Source organism: Crocodylus porosus, unplaced genomic scaffold, assembly GCF_001723895.1.
Source record: "Crocodylus porosus isolate Cpor-Errol unplaced genomic scaffold, CroPor_comp1, whole genome shotgun sequence".
NCBI classification, from domain to species: Eukaryota; Metazoa; Chordata; order Crocodylia; family Crocodylidae; genus Crocodylus; species Crocodylus porosus.
This window is the reverse complement of record NW_017728907.1, coordinates 64959784-64983140: the sequence shown is the minus strand read 5'-3', so window position 1 is coordinate 64983140 and position 23357 is coordinate 64959784. Positions and strand designations below refer to the sequence as shown.

The 23357-nt window shown below is 39.5% G+C and overlaps 1 long non-coding RNA gene across 1 annotated transcript in view; it reads right to left on the bottom strand.

Moving 5' to 3' along the window:
• Positions 1-7606, bottom strand: part of LOC109307650 — a 12961-nt gene extending 5355 nt beyond the window's left edge. Inside the window, exons 1-2 of the long non-coding RNA XR_002100338.1 lie at positions 7596-7606; positions 4296-4302 (exon numbers count right to left, since the gene is read on the bottom strand). This is a non-coding gene — a long non-coding RNA (uncharacterized LOC109307650). The remainder of the gene's footprint in view (positions 1-4295; positions 4303-7595) is intronic.
• Positions 7607-23357: the final 15751 nt, after the last annotated feature.

The window sequence follows — 23357 nt, the reverse complement described above, 5'->3', positions numbered from 1 at the left end:
GCTAGGGGGCTGTGGGTTGATAGTAAGGGTAAATCCATGGGCAGGGCACCAGCATATCAAGACTGCTCAGCACCACAAAGCAATTGGAGGGAGGACAGCCACAGCTGGACCCACATCTTTGTGAGTGAAAGGGGCAGAGGGAACTCTAATTTTCCATGATAAAAAATCCAAAATCAAACACCAAAATTTATAGGTATTTAGGATTTATTTTATTATAGTGATTGAGGCACTGGTAGGCTTCCAAATAGCTATAAAAATGTAAATATATCAGTAAAACATATCAATAAAACAGTGTGTTTAACTGGTATGTATAGTGGCCTTTCATTTTAGTTATGGAAAAATCTAGATTTGGGGGTTTTTATCAGAGAATTTGCAAAAAAAACAATTAAAATCAGAGCATTTGCAATTTTTAAAGACAGAAAACCAGGCTCTCTGACTCACAACATACTGTAGTCCAACAAGAAATCTTGAAAAGATAGATACTCCAGAACTGGCAATCTCCTAAATGGTGTACCTGGATTTCTAAAAGGCATTCTTCTTCTGGGAGTCCAGGGCTTCCTATTGTTCTCTGTGAGTTGATACTGCACTACATTGTCCCCAGAGCAGCTGTGTGTGTGACAGCCATAACCTAGTATTAAAATATGTGTAATCAGGGTTACTATTTTTCTTGCCAAATTCAAAGTATAGTTTATTTCCCTGTTTAAGAGCTATTTTGGTTTGGTTTTTTTTCCCCCTAAGGTGATTTTAGCTTTTCACTTTGGGATGGCTGCTTGCAATAAGCGACTATGTATATCTAAGTTGTTAATAAGCTCTATTCTTCTAAAATCTCATTTGGCAAACTCCCCTTTGTGCTGAAAGCCTCTCACATAGTCACCAAAGCAGTTTTATAAAGAGAAATCAGCATGGAGGTGATTGCATATTGGGATAAGCAAATATAAGTGAAGCACCTGGTTTTCTATATATTTAACAAATGTGGCCAATAACGAGTACATTTATATGAGCAATTTCAGTAGACTCACTGCAAGGTGCCAATTGACCCTGCTTAAGGTAGAAACATCCAGCGTGTCTACACTGTGCAAATTCTACATCAAAGTGAAAAATTCCTGAGGTTAAAAAACTAGTTTGAAGTAATGCTGTATGATCTATGATGACATATTCTGGGCTTTGATTCTCCACAGCTCTTATGTTAGGCACAAACACAAACTTTTTCCTAAGCAGAATGCCAGCAGTTTACATCAGTTTTGCACTCAGTTTGTACATGAGATGCAGAACATTGGAGAATAAGTCTCTTAGGTTTACCCACAATTGTCTCAGGCCCAGTTCCAGAGGACTTTAGTGGGAACAAGGTAGGAGTAAGGATGTCAGGATTTGTAATCTGTCCAAAGAAATGGACAGAACTAAAAGACTGTGGGCCAAAGAGGGATTGATCAGAATTAGGTCACCAGCCTGGGAATCAGAAATGTTGGTTCAATTCCTCCTGCTGTTACAGATTGTGTGTGTGACATCTGGCAAATCATTTGGCCTCTGTGCCTCAGTTCCTAACTATAAAATATGAACAACCACAATTCCCTGTCTTAGAAAGGTGGTCTTGCTTTACCCTGCTTCGGATATGTGAAAGTAATTTCCACTAACTTCCCAGCCTCTTCATTGGGAGTTTATGGTTCCATCCAATATCAGAATCTGTTGTTCAACACCCTAAGTTAATAACAGCTGCTACTTTCTTCCATGCCTCCATTTCTTCCTATATCCACTTTCCTCATTGTTGCTTTATTCGGCTTTTCTCAGTCCTAAATGTGTACCTTTTACCTTGGATCTGTATTGCAAAGATCTTGGATTTGCTCTGGTTTATTGTAAGGTGACACATACAGCTATGTAGGCCCCATGTAGATCCTTTAACTGATTTAAAAATAAAGAAAACATTTAGGAAATTAATTCATTAAGCAACTCCAAATAGTGAGAGATTGCAGGGAGAGACCAAAGGCAGTTGTGTATCAGCTAGAAGAATTCACTTTATTCCAGTCTTTTCTTATCCACTCTGCAGTTGTGAAAGCAAAAAGGAAAAAAAATCATGCCACCCCACAGAAGAGATAAGAATTATCTTATTCCCCTCACTTCCTTTATGTTGAGGTCATGTTAATTTCAACTAAATCTGATTTTCAAAGGCAAGGACTTAAACAACCCAGTCAGACTGCTGGATAAAGCAGGGGAAAAGTACTTCCAATTACTGAATGTACTGCTTTAAATAAAAGTGCATGCATCCAGAAGCAAATCTGCTGTTTTTAGTCCCTGAGTAGCTTATGCTTTTACTCTAGAAGCTACTGGTACCACTACTGCAGCTGCTCATTCAAAACTGACTCAACTACAATACGGCTATTTTTCACACCAAAAGAAAAGTCAAATTTCAGCACTCGAGAGTCTGCAGACTGGTGCCAAAGATAACAAAATAGCATCCAAGGCTTTGTAGGATAGGAATGCTAAAAGAGAGCACTGGTAAAAAGCAGACAGGATGGCAAGAGATAAGAGGATCTTGACATCTATCAATGCTAGTGGCAGGCTACAAGGGTCACTTAAAAAATACAAAATGGATGGTCCTCCAAAATATTCTAAAACATGTTGATGCTGTCCTGGAAAAGATCCTGGCCACAAGCTGAGGATGATACCTAAAGAACTGAAAGAGGGGTAGACATAAATCCTTTTCATTAATTGATTTGAATGTCCACCTATGAAGACACTAGGTAGAATTCTGTTTTTCATTCAAATCAGGTCAAATCATTCCCAAAGCCACTGCACCCCAACCATGGAACAGGCTGTACTGATTTACATGGTACTAGACAGCAGATCAAGAGGGCCCTGGCCTGACAAGGCATTCCATTGCATTGCTACAAATCATGAGTATCTGTCTTCGTACCAGTACCAGTATTTATACCAGTGTAAGTGAGGGGTAAACTTAGTCCATTACTTGCTTGGACAAAGTAAGCAAACTTTCTTATTTTCACTTCAGAAACACATATTGGGCCAGACTCAGGTCTGTGCTGGTACCGATGCATAGTTTCATAGTTGGTACAGTCAGAAGGCACCTAAGTAGATCATCGAGTCTGACCCCCTGCCATGGGCAGGAAAGAATGCTGGGGTCAAATGACCATGGCTAGGTGATTATCCAGCCTCCTTTTGAAGACCACCAGGGTAGGAGCGAGCACCACTCCCCTTGGAAGTTGGTTCCAGATCCTAGCCACCCTGACTGTGAAGTAATGCCTCCTGTTAACTAGCCCGAATCTACTTTCAGTCAACTTATGTCCGTTATTCCTTTTTACTCCCGGTAGTGCTCAGGGGAACAGGGACTCTCCCATTGCCTGCTGGTCCCCCTTGGCCAGTTTGTAGACAGCCACCAGATCCCCGCTCAGCCTTCTCTTGTGGAGGCTGAACAAGCTCAGGTGCCATAGCCTTTCCTCGTAGGGCCTGCCCTGCTTTCCCCTAATCATGCAAGTGGCCCTGCTCTGGACCTTCTCAATGCTGGCCACATCCCTCCTGAAGTGCAGCACCCAGAACTGGTCACAATACTCCAACTGTGGCCTGACCAGTGTCACATAGAAAGGAAGGATCACCTCCTTGGACCTGTTCATGATGCATCTGTGGATGCATGACAAGGTGTGGTTAGCCTTCCTGACCACGTCCCCACATTGGTGGCCCATGCTCATTTTTGAATCAATAATGACTCCAAGATCCTTTTCTGCCTCTGTGCCAATGAGAAGGGAGTTCCCCAGCCTGTAGGTATGCTGCTGGTTGTTCTTCCCTAGGTGCAATACCTTGCACTTGTCAGTATTAAAACCCATCCTATTCTTACCTGCCTACCCCTGTAATCTGTCTAGATCTAGTTGTAGCCTGTCCCTCCCTTCCAGCATGCCCACTTCTCCCATCTTAGTATCATCTGTGAACTTGAACAAGGTGCTTTTTGGCCCCTCATCCAAGTCATTGATGAAGATATTTAACAGTGAGGGACCCCACTGCCCAAATCCCTCCAGGTCAAAAACGACCTGTCCACCACCACTCTCTCCAACCAATTTGTGCCCCATCTGACCGTGTAGGCATTGATGCCGCAGTCACCTAATATCTTAATGAGAATGGGATGAGAGATAGTATCAAAGGCCTTTCTAAAGTCAGAAAGACTATGTCCACCACAACACCTGCATCCAGGGTTTTTGTGACTTGGTTGTATAAGGCAACCAGTTTCTATTCTACCCAGGAGAGCACAGAAACACCAACCAACTCTCCCTGTGCCTGAAGAAGGGTGTTTGTACCTGTAAGCTTGCAAAAACAATTTTTTCTGCTCAGACCTGATGATCTGTTTAGGTCTTTTCTGACTGGTTGATGTGCACTGAACTTCTGTTCTGTTACAGATTTAAACCAATTTCTGAACTCTTTAACTGGTTTATGTGAAGCATCTGTTCCTAGACTTACAGAACATAAGATCTTTTGGGGAAAAGATAATAGAGACCAGTAGACACTTTTCCACTATATTCCCCTTTATAATTTTCTTGTATGCTATGTGGAAGCAAAGCAAATCCTATATCTAAATAAATAGACACATGGTCTTCAATATTTCATAGACTAATTTGTGGTGGGGTTTGTTGTTTGTCATGAATGATAACAAAGAACAGTACTTATAGCAAAACAAATGTTCATTCATGCTGCCTTGTCTTATTACAGTGTTCTTCCACAGAGTGGAGAACAGAGACAATTAATACAGTGGGTTTTATTATGGTCTTACGTGATCAGCATGGACTTGACTGTTATCAAATCTTTGAGCTTTCAAGAGAACTCTTGGGTGCTTACACATATGTAGTGAGGCTGCTCCAAAGTGTCGGGTGCTAAAGCCCCAAAGGTCATAGTGGGCTGAGGGTGGTATTGGATACGAACAGGCGAGATTAGCGGCGAGGAGTTCTGAGCAGCACGGGACTCGTAGTGGTTTCAAAACAAGATGTATTTTATTTACTCGCGCTTTGAAGCAGAGGCACAATTCTTTCTTCAGTTACAGTTACGGTGAAACAAACAACAAAGGGGTCTGTTGGCCCACGAGGTTCACGAGTGAGCCCTTGCTTTCTAGCCCTGGAGGGCTAGGGGTGGCTGCCCACTCGCTAGTCCCAGGGCTGCTCAACAGCTCATTAACAGGCAACAAATGACAGATACAACTGTAACACAATGAACTGATGAACAAAGAATGAGGTGGTGTGACGCCAGTCCAACTGGACAAACAGATGGTCGAAGATGAAGGCCGAGGTCGAATGCCGAGAAGACGAGGTAAGTTCAAGAGTTCATGGGTCAGGTCGAGAAGATTGAAGTCGAGGTTGTAGCCGGTGCCAACTCAGTCAGAAGCCAAAAGAATCAAATTGGTATGAAAACTAATAGAATCGAATTGGTCTGCAAACTGCAGCAAGGAGGAGACTGATAGGCTAAGAAGCCCTTTGAGAAGCAGTCCCTGAATGCACAGCCTCTACTCTCGGATTGGATATCCCCTGGTGAGCCAGTCCCTGCTAAAGCAGCCTTTGTCCACCAGTCAAGCGGGTCTCTCCCCTGTCTCCAGTCTCCCCCTGTCTCCAGTCTTCCCCAAGAGAGGGGGCCCACAAGTTTTTATGGCAGCCTCATCCAATCAGGCTGCTTTCCTTCAAGAAACTTCTGGAGTGATGACCTCATGCTCCTGCTGTTACTGAGCATGCGTCTATGAGGAAAGTAGGTCAGTGATGACTGACAGGTCCTAAGGTCACCCAGGGGGCACGTGCTGGGTAAGCCCTGGAATTTTCCACTCACAGAGTTGGTATGCGCATGTCAGTTTCAGCTCTCCTGTGTTGTCAGCATATACCCACAAATTTTCCATGACACAAAGCACTGCAATTAATTGATTAATTGAGTCTACTGCGCTCCATCAGACTCCAGCAATACTTGCATCAGTATCCCCACACTGAAAAATGGCAGCAGGGGCACTTTAACTAATGTTTATTCAACAAACTTTAAAACACTCCACTGCCATTTCTCAGCATGAGGTCACTAATACACATGATGTTCTGGGTGTTTTAATTAGAACGGCTTCTGGAGCATATGTATAAACATCTCTTGAGGTAGATCCAGCAATATAACAGGAAACACAGGACCATAGGGGTCCCAAGCACTACTCAGATTTATAGTTCTAATTGTTTGCACCAACTAAATATTCTGACCTAATAGAAGAATATATTGGAAGCAGTGACATACTTGGAAGTAGTGTGACATTAGATTCTACAAGGAGGTTAGCAGTCTTACTTAAATTTTAATTTAACTTTTTAATCTTACCCTTATCTTTCTAATAATACCCAGGCAAAATTATTTTGTTGAATGCTACGTTATCTAATAAATAGGAATTTTGGGAAGACTGACACAATTCATGAATTCCAGTTTAAATCCCAGCTGGGTAAAAACAGGAGGAAACTTATGAAACTGTTAAAACTCTTCATTTTTACATTGTTTTGGGATTACTATCATGTTTCATTCAGATTTTTTTAAATAAAACATTTCTACCTTTCACACACCTATTTTTTTTATTTAAAAGCAGCATAAATTACAAGAAATGAAGCTTAAATAAGACACTTAAATAACTCAGAAAGGAAACAAAGCATTTTTCTTGAGGTTGTCTCAAAATGAAATTTTCCAGGGGTTTTGTTTTTTGGTTTGATTTGCAAGAAAGCTTGAAAGCATGCTGATTTACCAAAGGAAAAAAATCCCCTATTTTTTAGCTCATCCACAGAGCAAATAATACTATTATTTGCCCAACCCTACTTTCAGCTACCTTTTCTTACCTACATCAGTATTTCAATGTCTTATTAGCTCATTGCTATCACCCAGGCAACTTAAACAGCATGAAGGACATGTGGAGACGAACTTATTTTTCTAAGACACATTTATCCTGCTTCACAAATAAGAGACTTCTTTTGTTCTTGCAGGTGACAATCATATATTCAACATCTGACATGTTTTCCCAGCCAAAAATTTCCTCAGCAACCCAGCCAAAAGAATTTGCTTATGACCTCTTAACCATTTAAACAGAGGCCCAACTCAAACAAGATTTTCTGAAGGTCACACGCCTGCTTCACTAGCAGTAGTACCAGAAATCTTCACAGCAACAGAAAGACTTTTGGATGGATGAGAAAGAAATAAAAAGGCAACTTTAAAAAGAGGAGAACATCTAATGTTTTTAGGAGGTTCAGAAATGGAACTCTCTGAGTAGTCTGCAGTTTATTCCAACTGGCGTGACTCCAGTTATCCTTCCAAAGCAGGATCTCTCATAGCACCACACTAATAAAAATGATTTCACGATTTCAGCTGATCAGAAGTCAAAAGAGAAGCATTGAGTGAAATTCCAGAAAATTAGATTAACCAGTGCTGATAAGAAACAAGTTAGACAATTCTACAGTATGAACATGACTGAAGATTGTAAGACAGTCGATAAAGTATTCAAATGACAATATCTTATTAAAATAAACAAGTTATTATTTTCACAATAATTTGTTTAGCAGTGTTTCACAAAGCTCTGAACTAGAAAAGACAAAACATCTTTGTGATCTAATTACTTCCAAAATTCTATTAACATAACAATTCAATACAGCTGTTTACAGGGGAGTCCTGTTTAGGGCCTTAGTTCCTATGACAACTGAATAGTTTTTAAATGTGGGAAATAATTTTGGGGGGTTGCTCTTTGGAAGCAAAGAAGCAACACATTTTCTTGAAAATGAAATTAGTTAATATAATGTGTAAAAAATGTCAAGGATAATTTCTTCAAAAAGAAAACTAAAGCTCAAAGGATCATCTATAAATAACTCTGTGTCTGGGTCTTCCACATGTGAAAATGCTACCTTATTAGTAAGATAATATATCACTGACTTCTGAGTCCTCAAAATCTATGGCTTAAATAGAAGGACCCATGGACATGAGTTTCTCCACTGGCATAATGTAATATGATTATATGTTAGAGCTGAGCAAATTAGGGATGGCTGAAAATTTTCCTCAAAAGTGTACTCACTGAAAAATTGGATAGAAAAAAAGAAAGAAGGAAAGAAAGACTTTTGACTTTTTATGAAGGTTTATTAAGGGGAAAGGGGGGTAACAGTTCAACAAAGAAATAAAACACTGCCCATGCAGGGGCCCAGGTACAACAGACAGAGCCTGGGGCTTTGGCCTGCAAGCCCTGCCCTCCCCATCTGAAAAAACAAAAACAGCTAGTCCAACAACAGTCTGCTGATACCCCTGCCAGTACCCCAGGAAGGGGCAAGCAGTATCACAATGCAAGGATTAAATGAATGCCCTCGACACTGCAGATCACTCCCTGAAGAGTCAAATGTGCCTGGAATGTTGAGGACCACATGTTCAAATTCCAGTGCCAAGAGTCCATCCAGCACAAGGTGGCAAAGGCCTGCAGCAAGGCTGCAACCCTAGATTTCAGGAGGACAAACTTCCCCAAGCTAAAGAGAATAGTCAGGGATGCACTGAGGTCGCAGAGGGGAGGGGAGGGGAGCCAGGTGTCCAAGGAGAGTGGTTGCTCCTCAAGGAGACGATCCTCCAAGCCCAAAGAGAGGTAATCCCAACAAGGATCAAAGGGAGCAGGAGGGCACACAAGCCCCCATGGCTCACCAAAAGCATCCGGGAATGTCTCCTAGCTAAAACGGAGATGTACACCCAGTGGAAAAGAGGGGACATCACCAGGGATGACTATACTGCAGTTGCTGAGGGATGTAGGGGGGCAGCCAGGAAGGCCAAGGCAGAGATGGAACTGGGACTACTAGCTTCCCAGATTAAGGACAATAATAAGTCCTTCTTTAAATACATAGGGAGTAAAAAGAAGGTTCCGGGTAATGTGGGGCCCCTGCAGGACACATTAGGAAATTTGGTCATCACACCAGACGATAAAGCCAACATATTTAACAACTTTTTAGGTGTAAACTTTTCCAGTTTTGACTGTTTGTTGTTTTTTTAACAGGAATTTCATATTTTGTGCACAGAAAATTTAGACAAAAATTATTGTTGTCAGATTTTTGGGGGGGGAAATGAAATTGCAACCCATTTTACAGCAAATACTCAAGCACTTCTTTCCATGAGTGATACCATAAACTAGTAAAGGCCTTGTCTAAGCAGAAATACTCAGGAAAATTAATCTGAATTAACTCTTAAAGTGCATTAGTTTAACCATTTGGATACTTTTATTAAAAAATATTCTCAATTCCAAAATAAACAAAAGTACTATTGAGTGTCCCTATACAGATAAGTTCTAAGTGCCCTGACCCTTACTAAGATTCTTATAACTATTTCTGTGGGGGGGAAAAAAGCTGTTTCATCTAGCTGGAGCTCCACTGAATTCAATGCAGTTAATTTATACTAACTGAGGGTCTGCCCAGTTGTGTCTGGATTTTATTGTTTCTCCAGATAAATTTGACATTACAAGTCGATTTATGCTATCCTGAAATATCACATAGTATCTTACCTATAGGTAGAACATAGTGACAAAGTTCCTTGATAGCAAGGCCTATTCCCAAATCTAAAATCACAGAATGAAGCCATTAGGTTGTTCTGGGTTGACTAGTTCTGCAGTCATGAAAACTTAGTAACTTTGTTTAAATGTTTAGCCATCATACAAAATAGAGAGTTTCTCCAGTAAACTATACATTGGCTCATAAACTAGAAGCCAGCAAGGCCCCATGACTAGCCCAGAGACCTGGTTGCTAAGACTCAAAGGCTAAAATGGTAATAACATCAGTAGTGAAGCATCCATTCACAAGGCATAATTTGAACCCCAGGGTTGTAATTACAAATCTGACACTGACTTGCTAAGTAGGGATTGGAAAGTTATTTAATTTCCTTATGTTTTAGTTTACCTATCTTTGAAATGTGGATAAAACATGTCAATAGGTTGGTGCAAGAAACGTGAACTTATATTTGCCCACTGTTCTGAAAGTCCTCAGTGAAAATCATTCATGGGTATAGTATTATTAGCACTACTTGATATACCATTGCAGCATACTACATTTTCTGTCACATAACACACCGTGGAAACTGAAGTGTGTATTATAAGTGAAGAAATATGGTAACAGTTTCTGCTGCTTAAGATTCTGCCTAGAAAAAGTAAAAGTAAAGTCTGCATTCAATCCACAGGAAGAAGTACAGAGCCAGTTCACCTCCCTAGTTGCTGCTATTCAAGTACTTAACACAAAAAAGATTTTTTTCTGCATTCTGCCTTTCAAAAACAAGGTACGTGTCTTATTTTGAGGCAGGTTGTATCTGAGAAAATATAGGTATGCAGAAATCACTCAAAATACATTTGTGGAAAATTTTGCAAGAAACAAGACACTAGGACTGACTCATAGGTAAGTCTAGTTGTGCCTTGTTGGGTGCATCTGCACGTGCAATTAGCACAGAGCATTTCTACTGGATGCAATATTTACACTTGCATTTGGAACTGCAGCACATTCAGCTGGGGGGGGAGGAGCAGCCCGAGCTGACAGGGGCCCTGGGGCGTCAGCTTGCCAGCTTGGAGCTGTTCCACCCTGGCTCAACGTGCTGTAGAGGGGCTGCCTGTGGCACAAGAGTGCCACAGAGTTAGCTGGCATCCAATCCCGCATTATGGTACCCTTTTGCCCCAGCCAGCCCCAGGTGTATTTTGGTGCACTAAACACTGTGATACGATAGTATTTATCCTAGACAATATGATTCTACAGCAGAATTAATTTATTTACTACACCCTAATAGCAGCACACATGTAGATGGTAACACTTTACGGTGGAGCTAATTAGCCAACTCCACAGTAAAGCGCATGTATAGATCTACCCGTTTAGTCTGCCAGTCAGTTTTCAAGTACATCTGTTTCTGGCAATGTGTTCCTGTCACCCATGGGAAGATGGATAATAAAAGTGGGCCCAAGATACATACCATATGAAAGAACTGTTTACAAGCCAATCAGGATGCCACTGATACTGGAACAAGACTAGAAAACATGTTGAGTTTTATAGAAAAGACTACACCTAAAATAGATAATCACATGGTACATGTTAAAGAGCTGCAATCAGGTCTAGAAAGGTGATGAATAGATGTTGTTCAGAATTCAGCATACTGTTTACATTCAAGATTTTTTTAAAGATATACAGAATAAGGCAACATCCTATCCAATTTTATACCCAGATGGAATTCTTTTCAAATAACACTGGTGATCCACCATAGTGAATCTGTAATGTTCTGCCTGCTTATCTCTTGTTAGGCTGCATACGCTGTCTTTGAGGCTTTGAGATTTTAATGCCAGTGTTTGAAAATAGTCTGTAGAAGAAAACAAAATTAGCCAATAACATCTGACATGATGTAAGACCACATGGTATAATGGAATTCAGCACAATGGAATGTGAATCAAAAGTGGATTGTGTCTACTAAAAATGAAACAAAGACTAGCATACTAAACAAAAAAAAAGGTTTGTCATTTGGAGCTACAGAAGCAGTTCCAGGAAAGATTCATGTTTAAATATTTAAATCCTAATTCAGTCTACATAACCAAAAGCTGAATTAAGTCTTCAATCATATAACTCATAACTGAGCACAGACCTGGGTACCCTTTTCTCTTACTGTATAGAAATATAAATTGCTAATAACAACAGCAGAGAATGCTAACACTTTTACACTATTTCTACATATCTCAGTCCCTGGATATCTCTAGAAAATTAGAGGTAATCTAAGTATATATTCCTCACCTGAGACTTAATCTCATCATGTCTTATTCTACAAATCAAACTTTATGAATAATTTTAAGGAGAAATGTGATACAATTGTTTGTATTTTTTTGGTTAGTAAAGTAGTTCTGTTATCTGTTCTGCAGGATTTTACCACCAGGTAACAAAGGTCTCCTTAATTTATTTGCATTTGGACCCTTGTGGTATTCTGTCATATGTTGTGTTATTGGGCACATGAGCAAAAAAAAAGAGGGAGACAGATAAATGTCAAGCAATGTGTTCTTCTTGCTTTTGCATTTGGATCAGGAACTTAGATCCATGTGAATTAACTCCAAATTGTTTTGTTTTGTTCCTCAAAGAACAGAAAGACCAAAGGGGGAAAAATCTGCAGGATAATGGATGGTGAAAAAGTCTATAAAATGATCTGTTAAATACTAGAAGAATATACTAAATGGAAGTTGCAAGACTCAATCAAGCAAATCTATTTTTAAAACAAATTTTTAATATATATTGGAAACTGGCTTTTGATATGGAAATGCCATAGATTTTTTTGCAAATCATCACAACTGAAGAACATTGCTCAGTTTTGAAACTAAGTGCCTTTGGCCCCAATTCTGCACCCACTGAAGCCAGTAGGAATATTGCTATTGACTTAAATATTTGCAAGATAGGATTGTTACAAAGAAACATTTTTCTGTTTATCAAAGAATGTTTTAGGATTGAAATTGCTCTGTTTCTTTGAGTAGATGTCTAGATACTGCAAATGATTGTCATTTGACCTCTTATGTTCTCTCTATTATTCTTAAACATTTTACTTAGAAAAATATTGCCCTTTTCATTCCAATAGATAGTTTTTAAGACTCTTTTTAAAAAAACCCTTTACTCTTCTATCTACTGGTGTTTTCTTGACAATTTCACAATAAATGGGTAAAGAAGTCAAATTCAAATGCAGTAAAATATGCTGCTGCTTGTAGGTAAACCTTGCACTAGCAAAGTGAGTAAAAATTAGAGGGTGGAAAGGCCTACTAGTATTTACATTCTGTATAAATACATATAGCCCCAAACCATCTATATTATTAATGTTAAAAATTACTAATGAGAAAGAAGTATGATAATAAGCTGGTCTTGTCATGGGAATGGGAGCCAGAACCTATTAAGTTCTCACCCAAAGGAAGAGTTATATAGCCAGCTCCAGAACAGTGTAGAATGGGATAGCTTCCCCAGTGAGGGGTATGGGGATAAAGAGATAAGGGGGAAATGCTGCAATTGTGGAAGGAAAAATGTTTTCACTGAGGATAATCCAGGTCTGAAAGAGGGCATTGATACATCCCAGCAGCTCCCTTTAAAGACACCACAGTGGATAGCAGTCTATTTATCAGGCACTGGAGCATAATAATAGATGTCTGAAACTTCCTAGCCAAAAGGAGAAGAGGCAGCTATTGTAGGAAGGTCAGTTGCAAAGCCTGTTATATAAGGGACTGTGTGAAGACATAGGGCCATATGGATTCTCTAAATGTCATAAGAGTTCTCCATACATTACATAGATTGAATGAGGATCCAAGCCATGCACCTCTAAGAGTTCCTCCATCAGTAGTCTTACAGCTGGATCCAGGTAGCCTCTTGTTCCTCTGTTGAATCCCATTGGTTTCAATGAGCTTCTGAGGGTTTGGGACTGAGTGGATCTGCTTTCAGGTTTGAAGCCTAGAATTATATATGCAGTTTTGCTACGTGAATTTGATTTACCGTGTGCTGTAATGAAGAGTGTTGCTATGGTGAAGCTCATTTCAAGGGCATCTACTGAAAAGAAATACGGCAAGGGGATAAAACTGTGCAATGTAGATAAATGAGAACCACTTGGTTACACCAGTTTTATATTAGTTTTACTGTAGTCACATGTACATACAATTGGTGTAAGAGTGGAAATCAGGTCCTTTATGGTTAAATATTGCAAGAATATGTTAAATCCAGAAATGGTGTAGCCAGTGAAGCTACAGAGGTTCATCATGGGAGTTTCTTTATGTCTGTTTCAGAATTCCCTGCTAATGAAATGCTGTTTAGGTAGAGACTTAGCTATAAATTTACCCAATCAATTCAATTGTATTTCTCATTTTTTAGTAAAGTAATACCTTTTCCTCCTTCCCAAACACCACAGTAAGTCTTCTGCTCCACATACATTTATTTGTTGGCAGGCACGAAAGCTTTTAATCAAGTAATGATTGATAGCTGTAGTTAAACAGAACATTAGCCTAATGACGTATGAAACAGTACCACAGTTGTTAACTTATGTACAAGTTTATTCCTTACTGAAGTTGCCGTGCTTTAAATATAAATCAGTTCAACATTCTCTCTACAAATGTATCTTTTGGGTTGGTTCGGCTGGTCAGAAATTTTCTTCCACATATTTTTTTGACCAAAAATTAGCTTTTCAGTGAAAGAAAATGGATGGCAAAAATATTCTTCTGTTATATATGTTAATAGAAAGACAACTATTCAATAACAGAAATATTTCAACCTTAAAATGTCTCCATAAAGACTCATGGGAGTTGTAATTCAATTTTATCAGGTCCTCTGTCTCTTCTGTAGGCAGAATACCATATCTTAAGTCTGAGGAACTGTAAGAAAAACTCTTGAGGCAGTAGGGCAGCATTTCTAAATCTGTATATTTCAAGTTTTGCTTTTTGTAAAAAAAAAAAAAATCAACATTTTTAGCTTAACCTTCTCCAAAAAGACATTTACACACAATGTATTTCATGACTTATCAGCCATATGTATGTCTTGACTTCACAGAATGCTGAAGGAAAGATTCCTGTTCAAACTCACAGGCTGTGGCCATGCAATATGTGGCACCGCAGGCACATCTGCCATGCCACATACTATACATTCATCTGTTCTCCATGCTGCAAAGGAACATCACAGATGGGCTTTTTGACCCCTGGATATCCAGAGGTTAAAAAAAACCCGTAAGAAAAAATGCAGAGAAGCATACATGGTGGCAGTGCATGCTAGCTGTCCCTGCTGCTAGTTGTCCCTGGGGAACCAAATATCCATGCTCATGTGGTCATGTCCACAATGGAAGGCAAAGACTGCACATTTACACTTCTTGGTTCCAAAATGTATCTACCCATGCACATTACTATGCAGTAACCAAAACTGATGAGCAGTACAGGCATGTATCTACATGTGCATACCCATACTGTACAGTAAATATGGCAACTTACACCAACTTGCTTGTAAATATGATACCTGCATCATGCATGTGTAGATATAGAAGCCTAACTTTAGTCCTAAGTCAGTCCACACATAGTGTTAATGTGCCTTAATGTCTGCATATGTAGATGCCAACCTAGTCCTGCTTACTGCACAGTAATTTACTGCACAGTAAATTTAAGCTGGCATAAATGCACGTGTAGACACACCCAGCACATATGTTCTTTCCTCCCACTGACCATTTGCCCATACTGCTGCCTTACAAAAGGATTTTGAATGCATACATGGTCTACTAATAGCTTAGTTTGAGCTCTGAGCATTTGTCAGTAGTAGAACTGAATGGTCTGAACCTTTTGGAGAAACGTTATGGTGAAGCTAAAAGCATAAAGTCCAAGTAAGACAAATGTAAGCAGAGAGGCAGTAGAACTCTGCTATGGATTCTCTGGTATGACTGGTAAGATATATCTAATGAGTCTATGTAATGATGATGACTATGGGACTCTGACTGCCACCCCTACTTCTTTGCCAAATTTCTGGGCATCTTCCATTGTTTTGATTTCATAGACTTCATAGACATCAGGGCTGGAAGGGACCTCGGGAGATCATCGAGTCCAGCCCCCTGCCTGATGATGCAGAACTCCTGCAGTTCTTTGCTGTTGCTCAAGCAGTCCTAGCAATTTCTTGGTGAAAGCACCCATTTACAGAGCCTTTAGGTTTTGCTAACATTTTAAAGGGATCTGTAAAATTATGTTTAAGCTAATGATAAAGGAAAAGAAACAATGTCTTCCCATTTTCTAAACTGTTAAGCCGTCCCAGGTGCATTACAATGGATATAAGTGGATGCTTCTGTGTCTGTCTGCCCAATGTTTATCCCACAGCATTGGTATGGTAGACATGAGGCATCCCCTTACAGTACTTTCACTTAAAAGTAATACTAGATAATTGCCTTAACGGTTCCTGTGGTGTGGCAGAATTCACTCACTGCTCAAACAATTAACAATCTGTTTTAACCTATGCAAAGAGCAGTGCTCATTCATTGCTTTTGGGTATTTCTTCGTTTAACACCTACTTCTGCTGCTGCCCTTTATGACTGTAGTAACAGTCATATGGCTAACTAATTTGGAAAGGTCAAGCCCGAACTCAGAAACACTCATTAAATTTTTATTGGCTATGGCTTCTATACTCAGTACAAATACCAGGACAAAACCCAAGAATTTCCCTTGAATGCAAGCACTTCTATGCTTCAATTCAACAAACATCACTCCCAGAGATACTTGTTCTCTCTCAGCAACGTATGCAATTTCATCAAGTAAAATTGAAAATCCGACTGATGCATTTGCTACTTCAACAATATAATTTCTCACTAGTTGACCACACATTTCATTCAATTCATTCTGGGTTTAGGGTGACATGTAGCACACCATAACAGGACCAGTTTCTAAATGCTTCCTTAACAGTTTTTCTCCTTTGCCTCAATGCAGAGATCAAAGAGTGTTTACAGAGTCCCCAGGGGTGTTTTCTTCTATGGTTAAAATGCAATAACAGGCACAGGTGGGTGGAGTTTTGGAATTTTTTTCTTTCTATGATGCATCTGATCCTCAAGGGCTTTTTTTTTGTTTTGGTGCATGATGTAGAAGAAGTTGGCCTCATGCTCACGCTATAGCATTTAGATTTTATAGTAGCTCCTGGTGCTTACTAAAATCTTTTTTAGTAAAAATGTTGAATGAATCATGTTCATTCAATATGTTGAATGAATCATATACTAAGTATGGCTTGAGTTACTCTCAGACAGATACATGCAGCTGTATGAGGAGGAGCTCTTTTGAGAGTGAGAGAATAAGAAAATCCTTGTAAACAATGGTCAAGTTGTAAATCATTCCCAAATCATTCATTCAGAGCTTCTGGCCTTTAGAGTTTAAAGGTTTGTCTTATTCAGGCTTCTGCCTGTCTACATGGCTCTTCTGCCCCTGTTGCACCTCACTCTTCTTTTAGAGCAGCTGTTTGGCACTTCCTGTAGTTCCTCATCAAAATCCAAACAAAAGCCCAGAATCAATTATCTGCCTGTTTTAGAATTGTGTTTTTAATCTCTCCTGGATACCCTCAGTTTTCCATTCCCCTTCTTGCTCATTGTTACTTTCCTTGGTGATATCCTTTTTTCAGAGCCCACCAAAGATCTGAGACATTTCCTGTAACTTCCTCCACTTTGGACTCCTCAAGTTTCCGCCCCACTATTCTTTGCTTATGGGAAAGCTTTAGTCATAACAGAGCATGGATTGCTTCTCTATCATGTACCACCATGATATAACCAGATCATATGGCCCTGAAAGTCCTCAATTCACTTATTTTTTCCCAGAGATGAGTAACCCCGGCAATGGAGACAGCGGTAAAAGCACTGTGATCAAGGGAGAGTGCAAGGAAGATGTCACTCAACAGAACACCTGTGCTGTCACCTCATTAACAAAGCAAGTAGGGCAGTGATAAGATACTGTAACCAACCCACAGTAAAGATTATCACCTTGGTAATCAAGCTCTGGGTGGTCTGTTGTGCCTCATCACACTCAGGGATTAACATCTAACCCTTTTGTCCCATCTCAAAAGTCATGGCAGGTGAGCCCTGAGGGGCAACAGGGAGAGAAGCAGACTCATGCCCACACTTCACACTGCTCATGAAAAGCCCACAGCCATAAAGAAAGACTCTTTTAGGAACTATTTGGGTGGTGGTCCAAATAGGAGCAGGTAGTGAGTTTCTTTTCCTACAGCACTCTGGAAAGCATGGTGGTCATCTTTTTATAGTCTAGGGCTACAGTCCCAGAGGTATTATGCCTATGTGCCTGATGGGAGAAAAATAAGAATATTTCTCATATCTTGTTATTTTGAAATAACATCATAAGAAAATAGAGAAATTGATGTGAATTTATCCACAAGCTCGAAGGTCTGGAGAACATTGCCTCCCCTGCCTTCTCTTTATTAGTTTTAAAAAGGGAAATGCTATGAATGTACTTTTCTGTTCTGCTTTCTGCACATATCTGCTGTGACAGATGCCGCTGTAATCATTCTTTAGGTAGACTGTCACTTTGGAAGTCAAACTTCAAATTCCAGCTTCATTTATACCCCACAGAACAGTACAGACAACCACTTACAACCTTCTCTCACACGAAAGAAAAGAATATTTCTACCTACTTGCACATCAGATGTAAGTGTAGTTGAGGTCAAAGTACTTCCAAATCACTTGCAATCTTCTTTATCCCAAGTCTTTCTGAGTCCTGCTGCTTGGGAAAGGTGAACAGTCTCTTATTCATTCCAAAAAGGGGCATAAAGTACATGCATATGAAGTATAATATCTCATTGGTCAAGCAAGAATTGATTTAAAAATAAAATAAGGAATGAAAGATCTTTTTTTTTTCTTTGCAGTTTTTCCACGAAAATTTTCTTTATGTATCAAATCACATTAATCAAACAGAAAACAATCTATTTGGTACTGATTCATCTAATGCTGCATTTGGCTACAAACCCATTCCTCATAATGTTTAACTTTGTTCTTTCTTGAAAAGACATACGACTATTACTTGCATGTTTAAAGGAGTGAATGGCAGTTAAGATTCCTTCCACTTATTCTCACTGATTAGTATGGTATTAGATCCTTTTCTTTAGATCTCCATTGTTGATTGGGAGGCTTTTCTTGCCTGTACCCACCAACAGAACATCTTCCATTGCTCGTATATCCGATTCCCTCACTTTTTGCAAATGATATGTTGTCATCCTGAATGATTTTTTGAACTTGTTCCTTTCCATGAAGTTCTGCCATTCTTTAAACCTTCCAAGGAGGGGTGGCCAGGTTTCTGCTTGGTTCGTGCTTAACACTACATATACTGTCATCATTATATTGAGGGACTGCCACCTCTGCTGATGACCACATGTTCTCCATTCTCATCCCTCCCTGACAAGTATTTGCTTTCATTTTCAGTGCCAGAATGCAGCACTGGTATCTGGGTCTATATTTTGAAAGACTGGATCCTATAACTGAAGGGTTATGCATCAGATAACAAAGAAAGATTGCCTTTCAGTGTAAGTAGTTTCATGGCCAGTCTCTGGCATATCAATACTTGCAAAGAATATTCTGGTGTCAGCAGCTTGTTAAATTCCTAGTTATGGATAATGTCACTTGTCTCTTTAATATGTTGCGCAAATGAATGAAATACAGGATACTGGCACTTGCTGAACACTCCCATAATCGTGACATGAGGAGCCAACCTCCCATATCTTCCCTATTTTAATGAGGTACACATGGCACTATTTTATTGCACTGGTTACAGAGGTAACTGAACCCTTGACTTCCTTATGTTATCCCAGAGTAGTCCCCTTCAAGGGGCAGAACTCCTGTTGCTTGGAATCCCACTTTATTCTCCTTTTTAAACTGGATCTCAGGGTGAATTAGCCCAGGTACCAGATATGACAGGGCCTAATATAGGACCCAAGCAACCTTTGCAAAACAAAGAATATTTTAATCTCCACAGTAATGAACAGCACTGGACTTCTAACACAATTACCACTTTATGCATCATAAAGTTAGGTATTTCTTTTTCCAGGAACCCCAACACTTGGGGGCTGGGTTCAGTCTGCTACCCAAAAATATGTCTGTCTCTTTGACCCTGTTCCTCCTGCCTGGGATCCCCCCTGGTTACAGGCTCCCAGGAATTTAGCTGAACTTAACCAGGTGCAAAAGGAATGCATCAGCACATGAGTGTATCCAGACTTTTGTAAAGAGGTTTGCAGATGTGAGGTGCATTGTAACATATAGCACCACACAGATTTTTCTCCAGTTAAAAATAAACTAGAAGCTTTACTGATATGGTAGAAGCCTAGGGCGGTATTGTAGCAGGAACAAATATAAATTCACTGGATTGAGTTAAAAACAGTCTGCAGTGCTGCGAAATAGCTTCATTACCAGAAGCAGTTAACAAATAGCAGGATTGCAGAACAAAGAGCAACGTGATCGGTGGAACATCACAACTATCAAAAAGAAGAGAGGATCTTTAACCACTGTTGAATGAACAGTTTGGAAGGGGTCAGGCAGATTATAATGAGCAATGAAGTCAGATGACTCGATCAGTGCTGCCTGACTAGAAATGCTGCTGCCACTGCCAGGCAGTTGGTTTTAAACTTTGGATGAAGCAGGAATCAATGGGAGTTGCAAGTGCACCCACCTGGGTCTGCCCCTGTCCTAGCATCCCCCAGCCTTTAATTTTGGCTTCTCTTTTATATCCATCCGGTATCAAAATGAATGACCTTTTTATACTCTCATTAAATGTACAGAGTGCAAAATTTACCATTTATCTAAGTTCTAAGTCCTTTTTTGGTACCTATGGAGTGCCAAACATTAAAGAGCTGCATTAGAGATTGCTAATGAGGAGTCCTTTACTTCCAAGTCACCAGTTCAAGTCTACCCTTAATTTGTGAGTTTACTTTTCACTGTGCTATAACAGCTTGGCAAGCTTACACTACTTTTCACATGGCCACATTACCAAAAAAAAATGTGATTTAAAATTGTTACGCGTTCAAAAAAGTGACACTGAAACACAGAAGGCTGAAGCTGGAGAGGGAAGGAACTATTCTGCGAACCCTAGTGATGGTGCCTCTAAATCACAGTTGATATACATTGGAAGAGAATGTAAAAATTTACAATGCAGATGCCAGTGTTATACTTGCTTTGCTGATAAAGGAAGAACTTCTCTTTTCAGGACTGTCAGTCTAGCATCGTTCATTTGGTGTCAGTACCACTTCTTGTAGCACTGAAGAATCAGTCGATGTTTTATTTTTTTATTTCAGTGGGAGTAGAATCAGACCTTTTGTTCACAAACAAAAAATTAACATGGAAAAATAAGAAAATGAAAAGAAAAGAGTATTTTCCAAACTTCTGTCATTCTTTTCTTCGTCTCGAGTCCTCCACTTTCAAAACTGGCATACAATTTCAAATGCAGTGCATGTGTGTATCCAAAAAAAAAAAAATCTAAATGGCACAAATCAACAAATATAGTGATGTGTTATCAAATTAAAGATTAGAAATAAAAGTGTTTCTTGTAATGTATAATCCTTGCCTTGATTCATGCATAAAAAATCAATAAAATAATGTGAGACAACCATGCAAGCCTTCTTTTAATAACTTGTGTCTTAATAAATACCAGATTCATTACAAACCTCCATCAAAATATATTATCTACACTTGCACCATGCTACTTTTCCCTGATTAGAAAGCTTCACCTTGCTAAAGCATGAAAAATGGATAAGAATGGAATGGAATACAAAAGGGCCACTTATTGTTGTAAACCTGCAAAGCTTGTCCGTGTGGCGGAGAGCTCAAAATTTTAAGCATAAGGTTGTAATAGCCACAGATTTTCCTAACATTATCTGTGGCATCAAATTACTAAGCATCCTGAGATTTCTCAAAATAATATAGTAATGTTATATATATCTTTATGGGGTTGCTATTGGTTGTATTCATGGCTCAATAAAGAATAAACACCAGTGAGTAATTAATATTCCTCAATAATGACACTTTTTTAATCATACCTATACAAATACACAAAAGGGAGAAAACAGACAAAGTAGAGCAGGTTCAGAGGATGTGAAACCGTATAAAAATGGCAGCCCTTACCTAGGAGACAAACACTTGCACTTGATCCAAGACCTGAGAGTCACAAAACATCAAAACAAAGAAGGCTGGTGAAAGGACTTGTAAAGTGCTTCAAATATCAAAAGATCCATGTAGAAGATTGATGATCACCTTTTAATCTAAGTATATATCTAAGCTATTTATTACTTTTAAGATGTTTTCTCTGAAATAATTTTTCACTGAATTAATAGGGGGTTTTGTTCTTTGAAGAGCTGGTTACTGACTAAAACATTAATGTCGACTGAGAGAACAAAATTGCTGATGCTTATCAGAAATTGGACCAGCTATGGTTAGGTGATCTCCGTGAACTGCAGAAGAACATCTCAGTGAGGGGAACCCTTGGGACTTTTTTCCTTTCTCTGCTCTCCCTCCCATGACATCTTCTGCAAAAGGAGGTGTTCTCAGCTGAATAATCTGCTGTACTTTAGCTGACATGCAGATAAACATGACTTAACCGAAATACAATTACAGACCACTCACCCACAGAAACATACGTGGGATTATAATTTTCAAATAACTCCTTGATTGTTTCCAAACATCAGGATCTGTGGAGTTTAGCTTGAGGCTTCAGCCTCAAGGTCTTTGTGCAATCAAGATTTATCTGATTACTGGGTTTGTGTGATACCTCCAACCTCAACTGCAAGAGCACAGGAACACTAAAAGGAAAGTGCCTTTATGTTCCTCATTCCCAACTATATGACTCATACTTTGGCTACACAAAAAAAACCTCTGCTTTATCTCCTCAGGCACCCCACTGTCACATACTCTATCTCAGATTCAGGGAGGATATGTCATTGGGGTGTCTGAGTGGATGAGGCTGAGGAGAGAGGGGAATGAACCCTAAGAAATACTCAAACCCATTGAAAGCAAGCTGCAGGTATGTGAAAACATTATGCAGGAGTTCAGGTGAGGAATTACTGTTCAATACCAAGGGCTCATATCTTCCATATACCTAATAAAATTTGTCATGCTGCTAGTGCTTTATGAAATGCTGGCTGGTCACTGACCAATGCTATCATTGAAGAATCAACAAGAAAACCAGACAAGGTTCTTTGGGTGAATCTAATATCTTTTATTGGACCAATTTAAATAGTTGGAAAAAATTTTTTAGTGAGTTTATAGGTTTAAAAACCCTTTGTCAGGCCGAGAAATTCTCTGCAGTTGGTGTGCGCAGACCTCCTCAGCCTAATAAAGGGTTTTTAAACCCAAAACCTTGCTAAAAAAATTTTTCCAACTATTTAAGTTGGTCTAATAAAAAATACCAGATTCACCCAAAGAAACTTGTCTGCCTATGTCCTTAGACCAACACAGCAACAACCTACACTCCTGTAACATGAAAACCACCCACTTAGCAAGAATCAACATATCAGGTCTTCCATTTGCCCTTTTCTTGATGCAAAGGACATGACTGTGTAACAAGAAGCAGAGTTGGGACATCCCTATTTAGCAGCAATCTCTGTATTCTTCTTCTTATAAGAATCCATACTTGTCTTTTTTCAAATTAAAAGAGACCTCAAAGTTATCTCATCTGTGCTGTGCTGGGGACCAGTATGAGGCACAGCACTCCTTGAATTAGAGCGCTGCAAAGGTTTCTTAAAAGCATGACTGTTTCTCCCTTCTTGTCAGCACTTTGGCTGCATCTACACAAGATGTTGTCTGCACAGTCATTACTGCGTAGTCATTTAATACTTGTATAAGCAAGTACTCAATGACTGCTCAGTAGCTGGAGTTACTACGCAGTCGCACCGAGGAAC